Raw genomic sequence first — 23,438 nt, forward strand, 5'->3', positions numbered from 1 at the left:
CCTTTGTAAATCTGTTAAATGTTATCAAAACAAACCTTACTGCTTTTGGCATTACTATTGACTGAATAAAGAGCCTAGTCATGGCCAGTAAACTTGATTTCTGTTCTGAGTGTCTGTCACCACTAATTTCAGAATTATAGTGGTGTTTTTTCCAGTTTACATTTTGTCAGCTATTGTGGCTCTTTTGACCTGAATTTACGATCTGGTGAAGACCTTCAGTGCTAGATTAGCCAGATGGTCACTCCAGCATCACGAGGGAGCTTTCCTCTGTGCGTGAGAAATCGAATGTGAAAAAAGGGGTGGGGGGGGGGAATGTACTTTGGTTGTACATAACATATGCAGAGCGTCATTTCGAGCAGAGGTGGCATATGCCCCTTCACGTGACGGGAAGAGGTCAGCGTTCCTTTTTATCCAACTCGGTAACAGGTGACCTGGCCAAGACCGTCGGCAGCGCTGGCGGCCCGCACTGAGTGAACTCCCTCCGGGGCAGCGGTGCGGAGGGGGCTGCACTGCGCTTCCGTGGAAGCTTTCCGTGCTTGGATCTGCTCGGGGTTTACGTCTTGCAGCTGAGGTGCCGTTCGTAGCCTATCAAAGGCGGTTAGATAAGTGACTTGATCTAAAGGAAATTTGCACAATTAAACGAATGGTCTGATGACACTAAGCAGCATTTGAAGTAAATCAATGTTTTCTATGTAAACAGTAGTTTAATTAATCACTGATGCAAATCATTGTTTATATTGTGCCCCCAACAGAAACTCCATTTTAAAAGGCTTCACAAACTTCTTTTTTGTGCCTAACTTTTAATCTCTATAGTATTAAAAGGTTTTAATTTCAGTGTTTAAAGATTTAATTGCTTAATCATTAACAATTTATTCTTAAAACTGCATTAGATTTGAAGTGCTAAAAGGAGTCTCAGACTTCTATGCAAATATTATATATTCTCCACTAGATGTTAGATATAAACTATTTGACTGGTGGTATAACTGGAAGCCATGTGTATCGTTCAGAGTGGGTCTGCTCTGAATGTCTTAGGAATATCGTTTGTATCATCTCATCAATGCTAATGACTTGCTTTCCTGTCCTGTCAGAAACATTTGTGTCCTAGTTTATTAATGCTAATTAATCCAGAGATAATAAGAGAAATCTTCATATTTTTGTTGCTGTTATTATTTATTTTGTGTCCCAGTATGACCACTTGGATTTACATGCACAGGTTCTTATATGTTTCAAGAGACAGAATATAGCATGTTTGTCGTTATCAGAAATATGAGTTGCTCAGGGAATAAAATCTGCTCTTCACTTGCTAGAAATGATGAAGATGCAGACCCCTAAGTAATACAATGGCTTTTATTCAGCACTGAAATAGCCATTGACAGAAGAAAGAATTGAAACACTGGTAACCAAATGTAATTTAATCTCCTATGGCTGTTATAAAAATAATCAATTCATTGTGGCTACAAAAATGAGTGGGTTTTTTTTATTACCTATTATTGATATTGCTGTTTCATTGCTAGTTTATCGTCTCTTGGGTGCTCATTCTCTGTACATACCCCTTCTTGCTTTTCTATTTGGAATTCAACCTTGAAATTTATTTTTGTTTTGAGTCTTCTTCTTCTTTTTCAAATGTCTAGAACCATTCTTTTCTCTGGATTGTCTGGCTCTGGCAAATGTCAAATATGATTAACTAATTTTCTGAGCAGGAAGAACCCTAATGTGGTCTCTCAAATTTTTGCAAGATCGGCAGGCAAACGCTGGCTAATGTCACTCTGTTCAGAACACAAATATTAATGTATGCCAGTTGGACTTTTTTTTCTCTAAATGTTATATAGTTAGGAAGAAATTTTAGTCGAGGTTTTGTAGAACTTCCTGCAGAAAAGATCTTATTCTCTTCTTACACAAAAGAAGATAGTTCCTTTTTTTTTTTTTTTTTCCTCCCTACTGTATAGATTTACCCGTCTTTCTCACTTTAAACAGTTTCTTTCTCTGATATGGGACAAAGCTAATAGTTTCTAGGAGGAGAACAGTATGTAATCTGTATTAGATGAACGTCAAGAAATTAATTCACATTTTCTACTCATGTAGTTTCTGCCTTAAAAATAACTTACGTTAAAGTGGTAGCTTCTTCAGGAGGTAACTTCTACTGTGCTATTGACTAATGGGTCTCATATTGCCTATTGAATTGAAAGTCTATTAAAGGGGAATGTGAGTCTTCTACTGAAATGACTATTAAACACTGATAAATGTTTATCTTTCATATATTCCAAAGACATTTTTCAAATCTTCATACTTAATTCCTTGATACTGAAGAGAAATTATGCATTTTCCTAAAAAAGGTAAAAATAAGAAAGTAAATCACTTAGACAGTTGTATTTCTTTTATTTTCCAAATATTTTTTATTCAGTTTCCCTGATGTTTCTGTGTCATATTTAATGGAAGCACAAAAATATGGTGTGCAAAGGTGACTGGAGTATAGCTATCCTGGATTTTGATGATGATAAAGTCATTCTTGCCACTGATTACTGTGTTTATCTCACTGTACATATTCTAGGGCTATGGTTATGTGACAGGGATAGTTTAAAAGGGCCAGAAGCTCAGTGCGTAAACATATGGAGAGATTGGATGGGAGAATACTGGTGTTACTGCTATCACTGATCAGAAAATAATGACTGTTCTTCAATCTTATTGTAAGTTATCTTCGTTTCCACTTCTATGAGTAACTATATTATGTTCTGCAGTGATTCCTTATTCAGGGTTGTCAGTATCTTTGAATTATTTGGGATGAGTTTAGTGCTTATAAAAATGAGCACGTAATAAACTGGAATATGCTAATGTCAGTATTTTTTATTCCCATTTGCTGTATTAGTTGCCTCTTGCAGCCTTAGGTTGATCCCTATCTTCCCTTGTTATCACTTGGAAGTCTGGTCAGGTTTCCAGCTATTCAAATGCTTTCAAGCACTGCCTTTCCATTCCAAGCCTTGTTTCTGCCTGGAAATGTATAAACTCATATATATGGCTTTCTTGAAATTGTTCTTTCTACTCTGTGTCATTTTGGAAGTTGACACAATTTTTTTCTCCATCAGTCAAAATGACCCAACATTCATGTTCAGGATCATTCTGCCAAAGTCCTTTGGAAGTACATTGCATTAGACCCATTGTCTTTCCTGGTGGGTTTTTTGTTTTATTCCTTCATCAGGCAATCTGCCAACTTCAGGATCAATTTTGTCTGTTATGTTAGCTCATGTGGCTTTTTATGAGTTAGACAGGTGGAGAAGACTTTTAAAGGTGATGTTTGTCAATGTTACTTTAGTTCAGGTTAGTGAAATGTTACTTTGTTTTTCGCTAAGTTGCAGAGTATTTATTTCTACTGCTATTTTTCATCCTGCTCAAGAAGAACAAGCCTCAATTACTCTGTCCACAGTTTTGTGAAGCAAATGTCATAGGTGCCATGCTCTTTGTTCTCTGTTCTTGCTTGTCCAGTTGTTTATCTCCTTCATCCTTGAGAGTTTTTTAACCTTTCTTCCATTGATTAGGACCAGCCTCGTTTGAACTCCCACAAACTAGTATGTGAGTTGTTGCTCTGTGAAATGAAGGGAAGGATCTGGTAGTGCTTGACTTACAGAACAGTTTTACAGTGGTTTTAAGAGCCACTTAAAGGAAAGCTCCACAAGAGTGATTTACTACAACAACAGCAAATATCATATTAAGTCCAGAAAGCGGCAAATAATTTGAATGTGCTGTGGCAGCAATGCTAACATCGACAAGGAAATCTGCTGATAGAGAGAAGATCTGATCTTTTAGTTTGTAAGTGGCCTTATTTCACTTGTAATCTGAAATGTTTTAACTGACTATAAATGTATAGCTTAAATACCCATAAGCAATAACAATGGTTCTTCAAAAATAGCTGAAACTATATCCCTAGAATAGATACATTTAAAAATTAGTAAAAATTCACTTCAATGTTCTTCTGTAATGGTTTGATGGAAAAAAAGTTGATTGTGTGAAAATAATTCTGGACTAGGACATAAAAGATGCACTTTCAGTTCCTGATTGAGGCAGTTTACTCAGTGACCTTGAGACAACTGATTTTCTTTCTGCCACAATTTTAAACCTGTGAAAAGAAGAGGGTGCCTTGATTCTCCCATGCATTACCTGTCTTTTTAAGCTGTAATGTTTAGTTTATGGCCTGTTACTATGCTTAATAGTATAGGAGGTCAGTTTATGTATTGTTGTTATATGTAAATATTATAGAAAATCTTCAGTTTTCTTCTATGGAAAACTTTAGGTCTGACTGTGCACTCTTCAGTAAATATCCATGAGGGCTACTAAGCTTTTCAAAGCATCTTTTATGTTTTGCCAACCTGATTGTCATTAGTGATCTCTACTTTTTGTCTTTTATTTTTTCCAATACATAGTGCTTACAGTCATTGCTTTTTCTGTACAATATCATAAGTTGGTGCTTAATGTGCTATTTTGAACATTTTGGATGTTATAATTTAAAAATGGATTTTTCCTCAAAGTTGTTTGCTGATGTTATTTTCAGTTTTGTTCTCATTTTTATAGTTCTTTGCTAATACAATCGAGAACTCATTGGAATTCACACACACAGTACTAAACTCCATGCTTGACAGCAGATTAATTTGTAGTTATTCCTGCCTTAACTTTCACCACTGAAAAAAGTAGTTATTCATAGTCCAGTTTTGCAGTTGGTTTGTGTTGATCTGCTCATACATTGTATTTGAAACACTAATGTCTGTAATGTAAAGACTCTATTTTAGCTTTCACATAGAGTGAATTCAGTCTTATTTTGAATGTATTGAAGTGACCCAATATTGAAGCACAGCTGGAAGTGGTAAGAATATACTAAGCAAGAAAGCTGATGACAGGCCTGGTTCATTTAAAAAATTTAATGGACAAGAATTGATGTGGGTTGCAGAATTTTGAAAGGTTTAGTTTTCAGCACTGTGAAATTAATTGGCCCAAAAATGTAGCATGCTTTTGCAGTAATTGGTATGCTGCAGTGCCTCTAGCTCTGGTGTTAACCTTAGTCTGTTTTTATGTTATCAAATGGCGAATGGAGACCAGTTTGTCCAATTAGACTTGAATCATAACGTTTTGAGATGCAGCTAATCTAATTACACTTTTATTGACATCTGCTTTCTTTCTTTTCACTCTTTAAAATTTCTACTCTGAAACAGAGGAAGGTTTGAAAATAAGCTACAGAATGTGACCTGTCAAGAATGTTTCCATAAAATCTGAACTTTCCAAACATTCTGATATATCAGAACATGCTATAGCAATTAAATTTCTTAGGTATTCACACCGTATTACATTTTAAGTTGATCACAAAGAAGCCTTTTGGCTTCCTTTTCTCTTACGCTGATTCTCAAATGCAAAGAAAACCTCTATGATAAAATATATAGGCAAGAAAGGTTTTATCCAAGTATGTTACTTGCCTCTTTCTCTCTGTAGTGTAACCGCAAAAATTGTTGTAATCCTTGAGGTTTGTCCAAGAAGAAGGAAGGTCAGGAATAAATTAGGGTGGTTGCTTAGACTCCTTCCAAATGGCATAAAAAAATAATGTGGAGGCAGTGGGTCTAATATATCTTTCAATTCAGTTATTTGGCTAGAGATTATAAATGAGTCTTAATGGTAATAGAATCTGGCTTAGGGCACCGTATACTTGGCAGCCCTCGCAACCAGCAGTAGCGTCTGGGAGCAAGAATAGTCCCATTGACTCCCTTGAGCCCTAATAAGAAGTCTGATAGCGAGGCTTCTCCGTGCTCGGGGCCGTTAAAGCCTGGCACCGTAAGGGAGAGCATAGATGTTGGTGTTCCATTGGCTTGGCTCCTGCTTTGTTAGAATTCTAACAAAATAAGTTCCTTTTGTTGTTTTTAAACATAAACTCAATGATGTTTCAGGGCGTTCCTGGGAGCTCTGTTGGATACAGATGTTTGTTGTATCCAGCCATTGCTGATGGCTTCAGTGGAAACAAATGAAAATTCAGATTAAGCATGGTCAGCAATTTGCTCAAGTTATGTTGGATAGGATAAAAACAAATAACAGTTTTTGCCCTTTGCCCTTACGCATCAAGTACTTAAGTATATACTTAAGTGTTTTACTGAGTTAGCCCTCTGTGCCTTTGAGAAAGCGAAATTACTGTAGCTCTTCAGGCCATTCATCTTTTCCTTTTACCTCAGAGGTAAACTGGCTTGCTTAAATAATACAGTAGAGAAATCTCTGATGTTCTTAGATGTTACTTCCACCATCTAGGGCTCCTTGCATGCAGCCTCTAAGCCTGACTGCTTCAGCCTGAGAGGGGTTAGTGTTGGTGCTGAACAAGGGCTTAATTTCCAACTAATTTTCAGTGTGTGGCTCAGCTTGTTTCTGGTTTCTCTGCCTCAGTAGTCTAGGCAGCCGTCCAGCTGTGAAGCCAAAGTAATTTGCCAAAGAGTGCTCAACTGGAATAACTCTTAAGTTTTAAAACTATACTGTAGTTAAAGCTAAACAAAATGTATTTATGCCTAGTGAAATCCACTGAAGAGAGTATTACAGAGGAGAACTCGGCTTAACATGCTATCTTGCTAGAAAACAGACTGCACAGCAACACTGTAGATAAGGAAGTAACTGTCTTATAAAACTGATTTAACTGAAAACTAATTTCTTCCCCTTATAGGGGAAAAAAAAAAAGTTGATTCTTTGTCTTCTCTACACATTCTGCAAATGCCATCTCATCTCTTCCTCTGCCAGAATGTGTTAATCGCAGCCTGTCTAGTGTGAAGAAGAGGAGCAAAATGAGCAGTTGTTTCTTGATTTAAGGAACCTACTTAATTCTATTAAATACATTTTGAAGAGATTATGCTGTGTCATGTTTTTTAGGATTTGCCATAATTTATGCTTTAGCTTTCAATACAAGAACTGTTGTGTTTTGAAGTTAATAACACTTTTTTTTCCCTCCTGTCTTTAAGCAGGGGGCAATGGCAGCATCTGCTTGCCTTGTCTGTCCAAGTGGGCTCACTAAGTTTGCGTGTTCATATAAGGAAGGTGATCAGTGGTTAGGCTTGAGTGCAAATTATATTTTTCCTGACACTTCAATATGCTAATCATTTGAGCCTGAGTTTCTGCTATCAGCAAAATAATCTTCACCTCTACTTACCCTGTAACTTGCTAGCATAGTCTATTTTTGGGGGTGATATCTTGACTTACTGAAGGAATAGTGATTCAACTGCACTCTTTAGTATGTAGCTTTCTTATGGCTTTTGCATATAGCACAATTTCCATTAGTTACATCCAGTAAAATACTTTTTGAATTAAATTTAATCTTCAGAATCTTAGTTAATTGCCTTGTCTAAAATTATGGATATACGAATATTTAATTTGCCCTTTTTTCCCTTTTACATTATTGAATAAATCTCCTTGTGTTGCACAGAAGCAGCTCTGCTTATAAATGAAGTTTTTTAGTTGGTCTGTAATGCACACTCTAGTTACTTGTAGTTTTCTGTAATCTTTCTGATACGTAATTGCTTCCCACCAGTATCATTTTCATAAAATAGATGTCCAAGAATTTACTACAAAGATAAATTGCAGTGTATGTATAGTGTGTATTTGTGTGTATGTATATATAGCATGTATGTATGTATTTCTATATAGTGTAAAAATATGTTTTATCTCTTAGCTGTTTCCCTGCCATCTTTAAAATCTGTATGTCATGTGTACCTAAAACTACTACCGACTGTGATAGTTTTGATTGCATGAAGTCTGAGAGGCGAGACAATCTGGTACAGCCTTTTGAGCTGTTTGTCTTAGTTTCCAGTTATAGCTTTGTAAATTCTTCATGTCACCACTGAATTGCAGTATGTGTTTTATTCTCTCTCAAGAATGGCACAATCCACAAACAAATTGATTTAAAAAATATGATTTCATGCAATCTAGAAAATGTTGTAACCAATCGATCAGCCAAGGGCATGCTAAGGTACATCACCTTATATACTAATAAAAGAAACAAATAATTTATGTGGAGTGGGGCTCCTGGGTCATATGACAGTATTTTATTATAGTTAGAGTAAAATGGAATAAATTAATACATGAACATGGATTATATACCTGAATCCTAGTGGGAAGTTTTTATATACAAATGCATTTGAAGAATTATTTATTTGTAATGTATTTAGATGTCAAGTTTAAGAATGGGAGAAAATAATTGTCAATTTTGGTGCAGTTGTGAATTATAGAGTAAATTTAATGATATTATAATTACCTCATGTAGTTATAAGAAATAACACAATTCATTTATGTATTTTCATTTTATTTGGTGCGAGCCATTAATTTACCTTACTGTAACATGAAAGACCAACTCTGATGGTGTTAGCTTTCAGCAAAACATGCTCCATCCTTCCTTTCTGACAGGTTGGAAGTAACGGATAGTACCTTTCACTGACTGCAAAGCGCCTCTCAGCCTACAGGTTTCACTGACTTGGATGCGTGTTTTGGAGAGAGCACTGAAAAAAGCAAGCTCAGTTCTAACATTAATGGGAATTTTAATAGGAGCAATTTTTTTTATGAGTGATTTTCCAGATATTTCTAAATAATAAAAATGAGGTAATACTGTTTGAATTACCTTATAATATTCTTTTCAGTCTGAGTTTCTTTGTGTCGAGAAAGCCCTCTTGCTTGAAGGGTTTTGAGTAAACCCGTTAAGATACTAGGAAGGAGATAGAAAGGATCCTGTTTCTAATTGTAAACTTAATTTTGCTGAACTTCACATGCAGCCATTAATTTTTTCAGCATCACTAAAGAAATACTGAATATTGAAAATACTGAACATTGAGAAAAATATGGGAAAATATTGGGTTCTTTTGGGTGGGCCTAAAGTCTTATTTTAAAACTAAACTTATTTTAAAACTCATGTAATCTAATGGTTATGTTATGACTTTTTTTCAATATTTTGCATATTAAAATGCTGTGTAAAAGTTGCCACTAATGTGCTTATGGGTCTGCTTTTAGTACCTTCTGTGTTTGGCTTCAAAAATTGTCCCTGAGCTCTCGTTTCTATACAGCTCTCTTTTGCCTGGCGTTTGGCTCCCGTAAGAGCACTGCAGACTGCTCCCCATTTTCCCTGTTCCCCAGAACGTGTTCTTCCCGTGGGAAAAGTGTTAATATATTATTCTCTGCCCCTCTTCCTGTCAAAAAACTGGCAAGAATGCTGTAGTGTGATATGATGGGAATTAAAAACCTGAAGATGATGAGACCACTGAAGCTGCTGAGGTCTTAATTCTTCATCCTTTAAAATAAAGTAAAGAATCACTGGGTTTTTCTTTGCCTCATAATGCCTGAAGTGAGATATCTAAATGAGATGTAAGGCCTTTTTCCTGCCTGAGAAAATACCAAGAACAGAGGGATGAGATGCTCTGGAGTTTTGGAACAAGTATGCCCTGTAAAATATAAGTCAATGACATTCATTATGAGAGAACCTGGAGGAGGGAGAAGCAAAATCAGCCTAAGGGACCACAGAGGTAGAGGACAGGGAGACGTTAATAAGATAGAGATTATCTGAGATAAAGCCTGATAGAATGGGAAGTATAAGGATTTCAGTTTGGAATTAGATTTTTATACATGGACACTTAGCTGGAAAATTTTCCATAGACTAATTCAGTGGCTAGAAAGTGCCAGAGTTTGAATCAGGTTCCTGATCTGAAAAACAAATTTCAGAGTGATTTCTTTTGAGATATTTAAGTACATTCACTGTTCCATGCTTTATACATCAGTTGGTATTCTGTGTGTGCCCGTTCTCGATCTGGAAGCTTGCATTAAAAGAGCAAGTCTGTCCTTCTGTCCTTCACCCATAGTCAAGGCAGTCATCTTTGATCATCTGAATACATCGCGGCATTGGGTAACAAGCATGTCAGAAAACCGAGATGGGAAATGGGTTTGGCTTTCAGAATGTAGTACTAATATTTTAAAAGAAGACATGACTGTTGCTCAACTTCTTTACTGCAGAGAAAAATCCATAATTTATAAATTAAAAAGTATAAAGATATATAAAGAATAAGTTTTTCTGAGGGTATGTTTAATATAGCAAGGGGTTGTAGGCCCGAGGAAATTATAGCAATGAATGCCAGACATTCTTACAAGACATTTTGTACAGTATTGGAGTATAAATATCTCTGCACTGCTTTAACATGTTCCCAGCATTATTGGTTAAAATAGAAAATACTGATTATTCAAGGGAGATTTATTTGGGCAGTTGTGGGCACACTGTCTTATTCCTTCCAGAAACAATTTTATTTGAGGCACTCAAACCTGCATTTCTCAATGGTTTGAGCAGTTTGCTTTTCTTTTTTTTTCTTTTTTTTTCTCCTTTTGCTGCTTGACTTCCATCCACCTTCTAGATCTTCCTCCATCCATTCTGTGTTGCTTTGAACTTCTTTAGGCTTTTCTGGTGTATGACAGTATTGAACGACTGCTTTGTTAATAATATCTGATAGCTGTTTTCCTCTCTGGAAGAGCATCGCTTTAAAATAGCATGGGTGTGCATGATAGCTGGAAATACCAAATTTTTCAGTTTGCTCTTGCTGGAATACTGTGATTTGTTGAGACAAAAAGTTTGAAAACAATATCTTTTAATACTTACTTTTCAAGATTTTTTTGTTATAACTTTGGGGTAAATGCAAGCATTTATTTTGCTAGCATTTGGTCTTAAATAGATGTGGAATGAGCAATGAAAGAAAAATGGAGATTATTTCTCTGATTTTGCAAGAAATTTATTATTCTCATCAGCTTCAGGCCATCAGAAAGTTACTTGTTCTCAGATACTGCACATAATGAGTATGAATATTAGATCATGACCATATCTGCGAACTGTTTGCTTATTCCCCTATTTGTACTTGTGTAATAATGGCAAGGGAGTGCAAAGCAGGTTTTTAAGGGACAGCAAAATTAAGTGCTTGGGATTTTGGCTTGACTTAAGCAAAGGCATTGATCAGAAAAATAACATTTTCCCTCTTACGGATATCCTTCAGGTGTCAGTTCTGCAGTATCCTGGTTTTATTACATCAATCACAAGCAGCTTAAGGCTTCCAAAAACATAGTCACAGACAGATGCTGAGCCTGTCTGGGGATTAGAAATATCCTCTTCCATTAAGTATAAATTAACTTAATCACCAGGTATGAAAGATAAGCAGCATAAACATCGTTCCCTGAAGCTTTCATTAAAATTAAAATTCTATTTAAAACTAGGCTCATATTTTCCATGACTTGGTCCCCCTTCAAAGAGATTATATGTGCTATAAATTTTTACAGTGACAGAGTGACAGAAATTAATGTATTGGGGGCAGCGATGTTCTCTATAATTTAACTTCTGCTGCTAGTCTTCTTTTAGGAAGGGAGCTGATTGGCTTATTTTTAAGTAATAATTGATCTCTAGTCTCTGAAAAAATTAGAAAGCAATAAAGCTGCCTTGCACCCAGTCACCACAATGAAATGAAAGCATAAAGCCGCATGACTTAGAGCAGTGTAATCATCAACAGTGTTATTTTGTATATGTAGAGTTCACCTGCTTTATTAGGAGGATTACTGCTGATAAAAGGCAATTGCAGTGTTGCTCTCTACTCCATTGGATTTCAGGGTAAAGCTCCTTTTCTGCCCTAGCATAAGCATATGACTGCTTTCTAAGAATAATTTTCATAGGGAAGAGGTACCATGGGGTTTAGGTTTTTGCTGTTCTACTCTGAGACACTTGGTGGTCTAGCTTAATGTTGGTTTAAATGTCGTATCAGGCCTTACAACTGGTTTGCTTTTGCAGTATCCTGTGTTACTACTTTTAAGGCACACGTTTCTAAAGAAGCAAAAGAAACAATGGAGAAATAATAAGGCACATAAATACTTTAAAAACAAATAGTGAACACGGGCAAATCTACTAAGGAATAATAAAATCTACCACCTCCATAAAAAATGAAGTTGGGGACCATATTTAATGACCTTTATTCTACAATAATTTTTTTGCTGCAGTGGAACAAAGTCCTTTGATGCAGGTTTTGTGTTGCTTATACATTATTTCATTGTAGTAATGCAGTATTTTCTGCAGCATTCAAATATATGGCAGGTAATAGCATAAGCATTCACTGCAGCTGTTTCATTAAAAGTAATAAATCTTTAGCTAATACTGATATTATTCTTAAAATGATAAAGTTAGAAATAAAAAATCTCAGTTAATAATTAGGAAATAACTCTTTTTTTCAGTACATTGCATCTGAGAATGCTCAAATGCATTTCTTCATTTTAATGATTTAAGCTATGTATTCTATAGAAGAAAAAACAGAGGTCAGGCTGCAGCTCTGAGATCCAGTTGGATATTGATCACAGGTATCCAGTACCTGGTTTCTGTCTCTTAAGTATGTCTCTCCTCTCTCTGGTGTGCTGCTGGATTGGTTCCTGCCATGACCTAGTAAAGTAAGAGTGTAACCAAGCTAGGCTTGATCACAGTGTCACTGGTGAAGGCTTACAATGTTGGATCTCCTCTTTGAAACAGTTTAATGGACTGAGCTTCAGTGTCAAGTCCCAAGAGAATTAACTCAGCCTGAGTTTTCTGAGTTTTGATTTGCATAAAGGATTTGTTGGAAATCTAACCATTTCTTTTCCTATGTGTTTCTTTTTAAAACACCTGAAAAATATGCTCTGTCTGCCCTGGAAGATACTAAGATCACAAGCATCTAAATTGTCTAGGAGAGTCAGTTTTTCCAAGGATAGTGATGTAAATCCTCAGTTATTGATCAGGGCAGATAAGGTCCACTCCAAACTATGGACAATTCTTCAAATAACTCAGTGACTCGGCTTTCATGCTTCTCAAGTTTCTCTGACAGATTTGTTTCTCTGGCTGGTTCATCTTGTGATCCTTCCCTGGCTGTGTTGTCAGGGAAAGGATGCAAGTCTTCCTTGTCCCCTACACGCCAGTATTTCAGGGATGGCTGCAACGGTGTTAGCTGTGCCTACCTTGTGAATTTTTTATGCAATATGAAAGTTTGTTTATTTATATTATGGAATATTGGAAGCTATTATTTCCACAGCATTTTTCATACAAAAGTAAACAGCATCTGAATGGTCATATCTAGCAGGGAACAGAAGTGAACATATTTCTGTAGGCTAAAACTGGGGAGTTGAGCGCAGTGGGTCTTTGCACTGTCTCCTGTTTCAAAAATTCCTCTGAGCAACACAAGATTCAGACCAGAAATGCTCTGTACGGATGCTTTGAAAGGAAAGCGTCAGTGCTCAGATAATACTTGTGGACAATTGTAATAAGTAAATTAATTGGTTGTGTAGCTGTCTGACATGCTTCCTAATCAATGAACTACATTTCTTTCCAGACAAAATGTGTAGGACAGCACATTAGCTTGTCTTAGGTTCTGAGTCTGATGGAGAGGCTCTGATCTCCTCTGTGAATGATATGAAAATATTAGTAATATTCTCATCCATCACTTTGTGTCCTTAGTGTGGAGCAAGCCAGGTTTCTAGCTTTTGCATCTTGGAAACACTCATTAACAATGTGTTAAGAAGGCAAACTTTCTCCGTCTTGTTTTCTTTCAAAAGCTATTTAATTTTTAATGAGAGGAATGTTTGTTTTTATAATAAATCCACCCCATGTGAAGAGGTAGTGAAACATCCCTCTCAGAAAGGGGACTGTGTGTGGATCTTATGGAGTGTGATACGTGGTAAACAAGTAATGCTGCTGGGACAGAAGATGGAAAGCCTGGAACTAGCAGATACTACGTGCAAGAGCTGCTTTGAATGTTGATGATAGACTGCAGGGGTTCCAGTTCAACTTTTTTAATAGTTTGATAAATTGTTTTGCTGTTATTAAGAAATTGGCAAGACCGTGGAGTACATTTTGGATTTATCTGTGGGCTCAGCTAAAATGTGTGTGTTTGCTGCTTCTGAGAAGCAAACTTCGGGTGCCCTATGTCTTCCACCCCTCCAGAGCCAATGCAGTATTGCTTATTGCTGCTGTCAGAGGGCCTTGCTGAAGGTGCAGACAAAGTTAGGCTTGGTCGCACTCACAGTGAGGCTTTAATCCAAGTGATGTAATTCGACTGCTTTATTTCTCTAATTGAGATATGGATTCTTTTTTAGACAAATGGAAACTCTAATTCCTTTCAGCCCTCTTCCTATTTCCAAGAGACAGGATATCTGCTCCATTTTCCAAATGCATTTTGTATGATTTGAAGTTAGTTGACTGTCAGCAATGCTGCAGTTATCAATCCTTATTTTTAATGTGATTGATTCTCTCTTTTTGAAACCTGGACTCTTTACCGTTGTTGTATTTTGACTGTCACAAAGTATTCACAAAGTGTTGAATGAACTATGTAATAGCAATAATGTTTCTAGCATAACTTCAAAAATCACTCTTCAGGGTTTAATATTCTTCTAATATTTTTATCTTTGTGTAACTTTTTTATTGTTATTTTGAAAGGAAGGAATGCCAGCACTGTTTAAATTTTCTATTTTGCCAGAGAGTGATTAGGGTATAAATATGCACTATTTCTTCAAATGAGACTAGCAAATGGCCAGTTCAAAACAAAATGTCACAAAATATAGTCAAACTGCAAAACTTCTCGCCATGCATACTGTGAGTGCTCTAAGTCTCTATGTTAATAAAAGTAATTGGGTTAATTAATAAAAGAAGATTCATGAAAGACTGTTACAGCCCCAGCAGTGTCTTTATATTGCTGTTTCCTGAACAATTTACTTCTGTGAATGCACGCACAAACACCGTAAAAAAAAATACACTTATCTATTTCTTGGGAGGTCCATATACTGTACTAGTGAATGGGAGAATAGATAGATTTGTCATGCAAAATCTTCTGTGTTTTTAGCTATGTTAACATACTCCTTGCTTTGAGAATAGAGGCTCAGCTGAGGGAATAATTATAGCTTCAGTATCCAGAACATAATATTTTCTTTTCTTAGGTAAGCAGCTGTCAGCTGATACAAAAATTGCTTAATATTACTTCTAGCAATGCCCTAAATGTTAAATATACCAAGCGAACATTCATAGATATATTAATATCACAATTCTTACCCAGTTTTACTCTCAGCTTGACAGCTAAATTTTATATACAGGTATACAAAATGTTGTGAATGTTGAAGCCTTTAATCAGTAGTTGCAAATTTGTTTGTCCCTTAGCAGCTTGTGTTTGCATAAAGATTAAGGCCAGTCAGAAGGAAAGGGATATAACATAGATGGAAAAAATATTAATAAATTAGTAATCATGTGTAAAAGATAAGTAGTCTTAAATGTCATTTCCATAAGCTTTATTAAAATTGAAATTCTATTTTAAAGATGTGGTTAATGTTTTCCCCACAGTTGAGCATTTCTAAAGAAAGATCTGTCATGAGTGGCCAAATTAGGGAAATTAATGTATTGAGGTCAGACATTAGTATGCAAATTAAATATTGCTTTTATTTTGTGTGGCACCAGAAGCATTACCTTATATTTGACCTTTCATTCATTTAGCCTGACTCAGCTATGTCAGTCAAAACAATTAATTCTAAGTAGCAACTTTAAAGTGTGGGGCTCAGCTTTCTTCTCCTCCCTTTGCCTGCTGAAAAGCCCATGAGAAAGGGGCTAATGGAGAGAAAATCTTTGCAAGTCTCTCTTTCTGGAGACTACTTTCATCATCTTGGAGTTTCTTATCCCTCCGCCACAGTTTCACCGCAGCGCTTGTCCACAAACATGCTGCAAGGTTTTCAGGGAGACTAGGACAAAACGCTGTGTGTTGTGCAGGGACTCCCAAGATGAAGTCCTGAGCGAGATTATACATAAAAGGTTGCTGGAGTATGAAAGAACTGGATAGTAAATATTGCAGAGGAGTTTTTTAAGTCTAATGAGTCTGAAAGGTAACACTACAGAAATGTGTAGTCCTGTATTTTCCAATTAACTGATGAATTAATGGTATAAATGGAGATGCAAATCCCCCATAAATTTTCACTGCTGCTGTTCTTCGAGCTGTATTTCTGCTTTGCACTTTACTGACAATGCTTGCACCAGCCTTTGATATGACGACCCCTTGGGACTTATGTCATCCAGCTTACCCTTATGGTGTGTAGATGGCAGATGGCAGCTGAAATACAGAAAAAAATGTAATGGTGCATTGCAAGTGAGTGTAATTTATCTAGCAGTAGGGAAAAAAATACATTGTGCACTGTTTCCTTGCAAAAATGTGCAGATCACAGTAAAATTCTGTTTTTATAGATACTGAGTCTGGTTTTAATACTCCTAGCTAGGCAGTTTTTCTTAATTAGCTGTGCTGAGACCACACTGAGTTTGGGTGCATACAAGTGTGTTGAACAGAACTACAGAAAATAAACATTTATTGAAACTGTTATTACTGTCTGTGGTAGCAGTGGAGAAATATACTCTGAATATAGTCAGTGTAAGTGCTTCCAGTTAAGGTGAGCATGTGGAATAGTCAAGTCTGTGTATCAATTCAGTTTCACAGATATGGACAAGGTCTTGTGCGGGCTTGTTTTTAAAAGTCTTGGTCTCATTAAAAGTGCAAAATATAACTTTCACTTTAATTCAAATTATGTGATCAAATTATTAAGGTCTGTAGTGCATTAGAAAATCTTGGCAGGGAAAAAAAAGGTAAAGAATGAAAACAAAATATTAAACTTTGTAAAAGGAGTAACCAGTAAAAATGATTTAAGAATTATATTCTCTTTTGTACTTAATGGAAGTATAAGATTTGGCAATAAAGATTAGGATTAAATTTTCTTGTTCTGATTTATACATTATGAAAGCCTATAAAATATTTAAGTGGAAAGGAAGAGACATGAAATTAGCATACCAAAAAGCTGTTTTTATTTAAAAATACTTTTCAAATAAATAATATGGCTTTAAGAGCTATTCCAGTGCAAGTTTGAAGTGGGAAACTGGTTTTGAATTTTAACCCATGATCTCAAGGAAGCTGTAGGTTTTTCTCCACAGAATGGGGAGGGGGGGGGGGGGAGAAAGAAATTCTAGGTGACGGCTTAGAACCTCTGTTTTATTATATTCAATAATATTTTTTTCTTTGACCATAAAATCATTTTTTCTATGATCATAAACAATTTTCTATAAACATAATACAAATCAAACATAGTCCTATTTAATAATTCGAATGTCTCTTCTGGGTAATAATTTGCGTTCCTCTTTCAGGCAGATGGAATCTTCCGTGTTTTTTCTATCACTTAGTACTTTGTCCTATATGTAATAACAGCCAAACAGAACTGGGTAACAGACCTATTTTCCTTTGGTTCGGGATCAGATGGGAACCATTATTTTAGCCAGTTATTTTTGTTTTGGATACTGAACAGTCGTTTGAAAGCAGAATATGGGAAATGGTCTGAAAAATGATACCTACTTGAGAATATATCAGTTTATTTGGAGCCATACAAGTGATAACAGACTCTCTTCACAAAAATAAATCCTCTCTTTATTAATAGAGGTGGGAGCAGATTAAGGGGATGCACTGTGATGATCCGAGAGATTCCTTCCAGTCCTTCCTTCCCATGAGCAGATGGTCATTTTACGGTTATCATCACTAGCTGTGCTTCCATATTAGCTATTCCATAAAATTTAGAGAAATGTCCTGGATGAAAATCTGGAAAATGATACTGAGAAAGACAAACCTGAATATCCCAAATAGATTGTGTATCCCCTAAATTCTTCATGCTGTTTTGTAACTATAGGCTGAAGATGAAACTGATTTGCAGAACTGAAGCAAAGAGTTTTTCCTGAATTCTTAGCGCAATAAAGGTGCAAGTAAAATATCTACTTAAGAACATTGTGAAGATCAGCTAGTCCTCAATCTCTTGAAAGGCTGCCACTGTGGCCTTTAGGATCGCGGAGGTAGACCATCTGCGCATTTGCTCCGGAAAACCGATCTCCTGCTTTAGAGTACCTTAATAGTATCTTAATGTTTTTTAACTTCAGCTTTCCAGATATCTATATGGGTTCAAAGCAAAGATTACCTCCAAATTCAGGCAGATTGCCATAGTCAAGTCTTTGATTTTGAAAATATGTGGTAGAAAAGTATTCTGTTGATGAGAAGCTGCTTCTGGAGAGCTAAGAACATCTGAATGAGATATCTATCAGTATATATGGGTAGTCAGTGACCAAACAGAGCGTGCCTTGGAGCAGGGACAGAAACAGGAGAAAGCTGAAAAACAGAGAACAGGGGTTGGGGTAGCTTGGGTTACCAGAATAGTAATATGATTTGATTGACCCCCATGGTATAATAAAAAAAAGTTAGTAGTAGAAAACAGTAAAAGAATGAAGAGGAGAGTTTCAAATGCACAAAAAGCTGTTAGGTATTTGCTTAGAAAGTCCTTAGAGTTAATAGACTAATTCTATTTCTGCATGTATAAACCTCTGCCCTAAATGTCCAGGGGATCATGTACACACTGGATGTTTTCGGCCAACACAAGGTAGAAGATAACACTGTGCCAGTTTAAATTTCCCAGCCAACAACTGCTGTTCTACCTCTGTGCTAGGAGAAAATGTTTCACTAGAGGATTAATAAGCAGCAAAGTTAATAGTTGTGAGACAAGCACATTTTAAAATTTTGGTTAGGTGTCCTACCTCTCTTTCCTAATAAATAAACCTGTCTTAATAACTGTTTGGGGAACATGAAAGAGAAAGAAAATGGTCCAGATGGATAATTGATGAAATTACACAATTATTCTTTCTGAAAATAGGGGCTTTTTGTAAACTTGTAAGCATACATCATTTCCCAGTAGTAATAAGTCTAGAGTATTCATTTACCATTATGTTTTGGGTGTTCTCTTCATTACCATTTAACATTGCTTTGAAGATAGGGGTTGACAAATGAAAGGCTGAAAAAGTCTCTTTTAAACCATTGTGTTTCCTCACAAGTTCCAGGGCCTGTTATTTCGGCAGCAATTCATGCTGGTCTTAGTCGCTTTTAGCATGCTTTATTTACATCTGTAGTCCTTCAGTACTGTCGTTTATTTTATGTGAAAAAAGTAAATTGAAATTAGCTTCTGAACCATGCCCTGTCAATGAATTTTCAGGGGTGTCCTCTATGTCTGATAATTAATTTTAGGGCCAAAATTAAGATGCATGAAAAAAGCATCTTTTCTGACAGAGATGTGGAGTCGTGGATGAAGGCGGTACCCTGCGAGCTGAGTTCCAGCACACCGCAGCTCCTTCGTTAGTGGAGTTGCTGGGGGATACGGCCGCCTCCCTTCCAAGGCTGGAAGGGGCTACGCAGCGACCAACGACTACTGAGGCTATACTGGATTTACCTGAAGCTGGTCCTTATAACGATATCCTCAGGATTTTCTGTAAAAAATGAAATCTAGTGAAATTTCATCCGCTGTGCTTGTTTTTTTAAAGCAAAGCTTAATATTGTTTAACCGAAAACATTAATGATTAATGAATAACGTACAATCCAAAATACTCTTGAATTTAAAACTAGAAAGTGTTTAGGTTTTCCCATATAGTAAAACATAATCAGAATTCCATAGAGGCTGAATTAAAATAAATTTATGTTACAAAACAACATAACCTTTCTTACTGAGTATAAATTTTCACATTTGGTCAAGGCCTAGTTTAACTGACTGAAGACCGGGATTTTTAAATTCCCTAAGAAAACTTTTAAGATTAATGGGAGACAACATGCTTATTTTTTGGCTGTACTTACTCTCACTCTTTTGGCAATTAGGGGATACTCAATGGCTATGAAACCGTCATCTAATTGTACATGAGAAAGAGTAAAACTAATAATTTATTATTTTTTACTTTACTTAGCTAAAGACAAATGTAGCATTATTTTTTTTATCTACTATACTATTTGCTGGACAAAGACTGCAGTATCTTCTGCCAGTCATCCCTCTAGGGCAGTCTGATATTATAATTTTGATTTCATTGTTAGCTTTATTTAAATTTTATTTGTTTAATTTTCTGTGGTTTTGTAGATGGATGTGAGGAACACATCCACCAAATTATGCCAGTAATTAAAAAGCAATTGAGTTGGATGTTCTGGAAATATATGTAGCTTTTCTCTTATAATGGAAATTTTGTAGCTAGCACACGAAAATCTCAGCGTGCTTCATTCGTTGTGTGGTTTCTTTGCAGTCTCTAGTGAGCACACCAAAAACGGTTGTGGGCAACCCGGTCTGCACACAGCGCCGAACGTGCTTGCAGTTGCAGGTTGGACCAGACCTTCTGAGGTTCCTGCCTGAATTAGTCTATGAAACTATGAATTATAGTTATACCTCAAACCATTAATGGGATCACCTTGTTGACAAGGCAAGGTCTTACTTGCTGGAACTTGGTATTTTAACTTTTTTTGAGACTTCCTTACTTAAAACTCGTGGTGCCTGTAACACGTATAAGAAGAAATTGTTGGTATAGGTGCCTGTGTACATGGTCCAGTCAGATTATAGCGGCCAACAGTACTTGCTTAACTCAAGGATGAGAAATTGGAGGTTATATCTAGTAAGTAGAAGGATTCGTGCATATAAAGTATTGAAAAGCAGCTCCCCCGTGGGATTAAACAATCTTTGCAGGCACTAGTTTCAAGGTAGGATTTTACTATTCTAACTACCTAATATTGCAAAAGTAGCTTTGTGCCAGACCAGCTTCTAGGAGAGGAACGTTATGAAAGTACTGCCTCTTTAGAAACTTTTGTCTCTTAGGAAATCATCACAGGTAGAAATATTGCGCTTTGGTGAATGTAAGTGTGGATACAAAAGAAGTGCTATTATTTTAAAGGTTTGTTTGCAACAACAGTCATGTTACAAGAACTGAGGCTTTGGGCAACGCAGCGTGACAGGCTCACCACGGCCTGGCAGTTGCACTTACCGAGACACTGAAAGAGGCTAAACACAGACGCCCCTTACGAAGAACTGTCAGGACCGCATCTGAAGTTCAAAGTTCATCTAAATGAACTTACAGCTGGCATTCAGTGCAGAGAGAAGTTTCCAGCCTCAGATCCATGCCAAGCAGTGACACCGGTGCTTACAGCCGTCTGGGAGGTGTTGCAGTTGCTGGAGAGCTGCTGCATTTTGGAGGTGTGGGTAACATCTGTAGCTGTGAATGACTGAGTAAACTGAGAGCCCAAATTCAAAGAGGGTTGAAAACTTTGCCCCCAAAAATGTCTTTTAGAAATTAGATATCACAATTTAACTTTTTTTTTTTTTTTGGCAATTATTGCACTTTTTTTTCTGTAGGGTGCCTTTATCTTCTTACAGTTGCCATACATTTATTTTCAACATACCTATTACAAGAAATAAAAAGTATTACTTTGAAGTATTGTACACTGAAAGGGGGCACAGTATGGCAATGGAGTAAATCTCTTTCAGGGAAATTTAACAAAAAAGCGAGGCTAAAAAAAAGCATGAGATATTTATTCTGGACGACTGACTACAGAATGGTTATAAGAAGGCTAAGGAATTCTGCTGTCTTTTAGAAAATGAGTTGGAAGGTGCAGATTTACTGTATATTTGACTTGATAATTTTTACAGTACTGTGGGTGGATAATAACTATGTTGATTGTTATTCTCTGCTGGAACAGAACTTTATGAAGTACACTAAATCTGCTCAGGAACACAGAAGATCAGTGTAGTAAAAGCGCTAATTTTTTAGTACCTAGTGTGAATTATACTTATTCTTGATGATGGGTACTTAGAAAAATGACTGGAAAGAAAATGAAAACCTGAATATGCTTAGTGGGTGCCAATTAATTACCATCAGCTCTCAGACTTTCTGAACTTACAATGGCAATCTTTAATCTTATCTAGATATGTCAAAAGCAGAAAAAAATGGAAAGGTGTATCACGGTGAATAAACATGTAACATTTATTTCAGAACATCATTATCTCCGTCAACTTTTACTTAAGGAATTTGGCAATGACAAAAAGGATGAAATAATGTATTTTGACAGTATGCACAGAGGATTTCAAGCAAAAAATAATAGGATTGCCCAGAAATTGTCTTCTGAATAGTGCCAGTATGCATTTGTGTATATAGCAATGCTTGCGAACGTTGCTGGAATTTGTTCTTTGCGACTCTTTATGTGCTCTTTGTTCTTTACTTACCAGAGAAGCTAAGAGCTTTTAAACACTGTTGGAATATAAGTTTGAATAGCATTAGGTTATTATATTCTCTAAACATTTCCCATGAACTGTTCCATGAACTGTTCCATGAAACTTGTCTTTTTTCCACTTACCTAAATTCTTTTGATGTTGATAGTAACTGAACATTGTTATCATTTGGTGATTCCTCCTCTGGGTGAAACAAGTTAGTCTGTTACCTCCTGAAGAGGTCCCACATCGTACGGACCTCTCAGGAGGTTTCTTCATCATCACAAGGAGTCTACACAGGGAAAAACAAGTTCTGTGCTATGGGCAGGAGAGGAGGGTTGAAAATGGATAGAATTATTCTGTGTTTGAAAATATTGGACATACCAGCCAGTCTGTTCCCATCTGCCCTGACTCCTATCAGCAAAACATTTATAGAAAGACAGAGAGCAGCATTCTCCAAGCTTTTTATTATAGGTTGGAGATGTAGGAAAGTGCCTGTCATGATGTTGTTATTTACATGATATTTTTAGTGAAATTAGTATTATTCCAACTATAATAAAATACATGGAGCAGCTCTAGAGCTACCTAGGAATTCTGGCTTTACTCTTTTCTTCTTAACAAAAAGAAACAGCTGATTTACATTTGTTTATTTTCCAAGATTCAGTGACCTCTGCAAAATTCCTATTTTCTGCTACAGGAAAAACTTCCAACAATCCAGATATAATTGATTTTCTTGAACATTTCACCTACTTTAAAAGAATTTGAATAGGTGCTCCTTTTATCCACAGCAAACTTTTTAAGCATTTAAAATTTATTCTTTACTTGCTTGAGGGATTCTGAGCTTTGCTTTAGAAGGCTGCTGTCGTTTAGGTATCAGCTCTTCAGATTTGTAAGTACACTGAATGTTGGAGGTGCCCAGAATATTTACATTTCAGATTAACTAGCTTCTAAGGTTTATTTCAAGAAATATTTTTTTCAGTTGTACTTTAAAAACCTTCATTGAGGACATTCTTCTAAGCCTACTTTACAAAAATATTTGGGTTTTAATATTTTACTATGTGGATTTAAGGAAAAAATAAAAAGATCTTCTGTCTTTTTAGTGAAAGTTAACTCACTGGAGCCTGATGTTTTGGAACCTCTTGTTACATCAGTTTTATTTAGTGCTGTAAGGAGCATTACTGGATAGGGCAAGGAAGGGTAAGAAGAGAAGGAAAAAAGGTTCTTTTTTTTTAAAGACAAAAAAGAGAAGAGAGAAAAGCATTGTCCCAGATCAGGGATGCAGAAAGCAGCAACACAATCTGATATCCACCCAGGCTTTCTGTTATTAAAGATTAACTGAAAAGATTTTATCAATGAGTGCA

General features: G+C 36.2%; 1 protein-coding gene across 4 annotated transcripts in view; it reads left to right on the forward strand.

Annotated features, from left to right (window-relative positions):
• The window catches only part of TTLL11 (tubulin tyrosine ligase like 11), a 61,513-nt gene that overhangs the window by 24,079 nt on the left and 13,996 nt on the right, over window positions 1-23,438 (forward strand). The window lies entirely within an intron of this gene.

This window comes from Apteryx mantelli, chromosome 21, assembly GCF_036417845.1.
Source record: "Apteryx mantelli isolate bAptMan1 chromosome 21, bAptMan1.hap1, whole genome shotgun sequence".
Taxonomy (NCBI): domain Eukaryota; kingdom Metazoa; phylum Chordata; class Aves; order Apterygiformes; family Apterygidae; genus Apteryx; species Apteryx mantelli.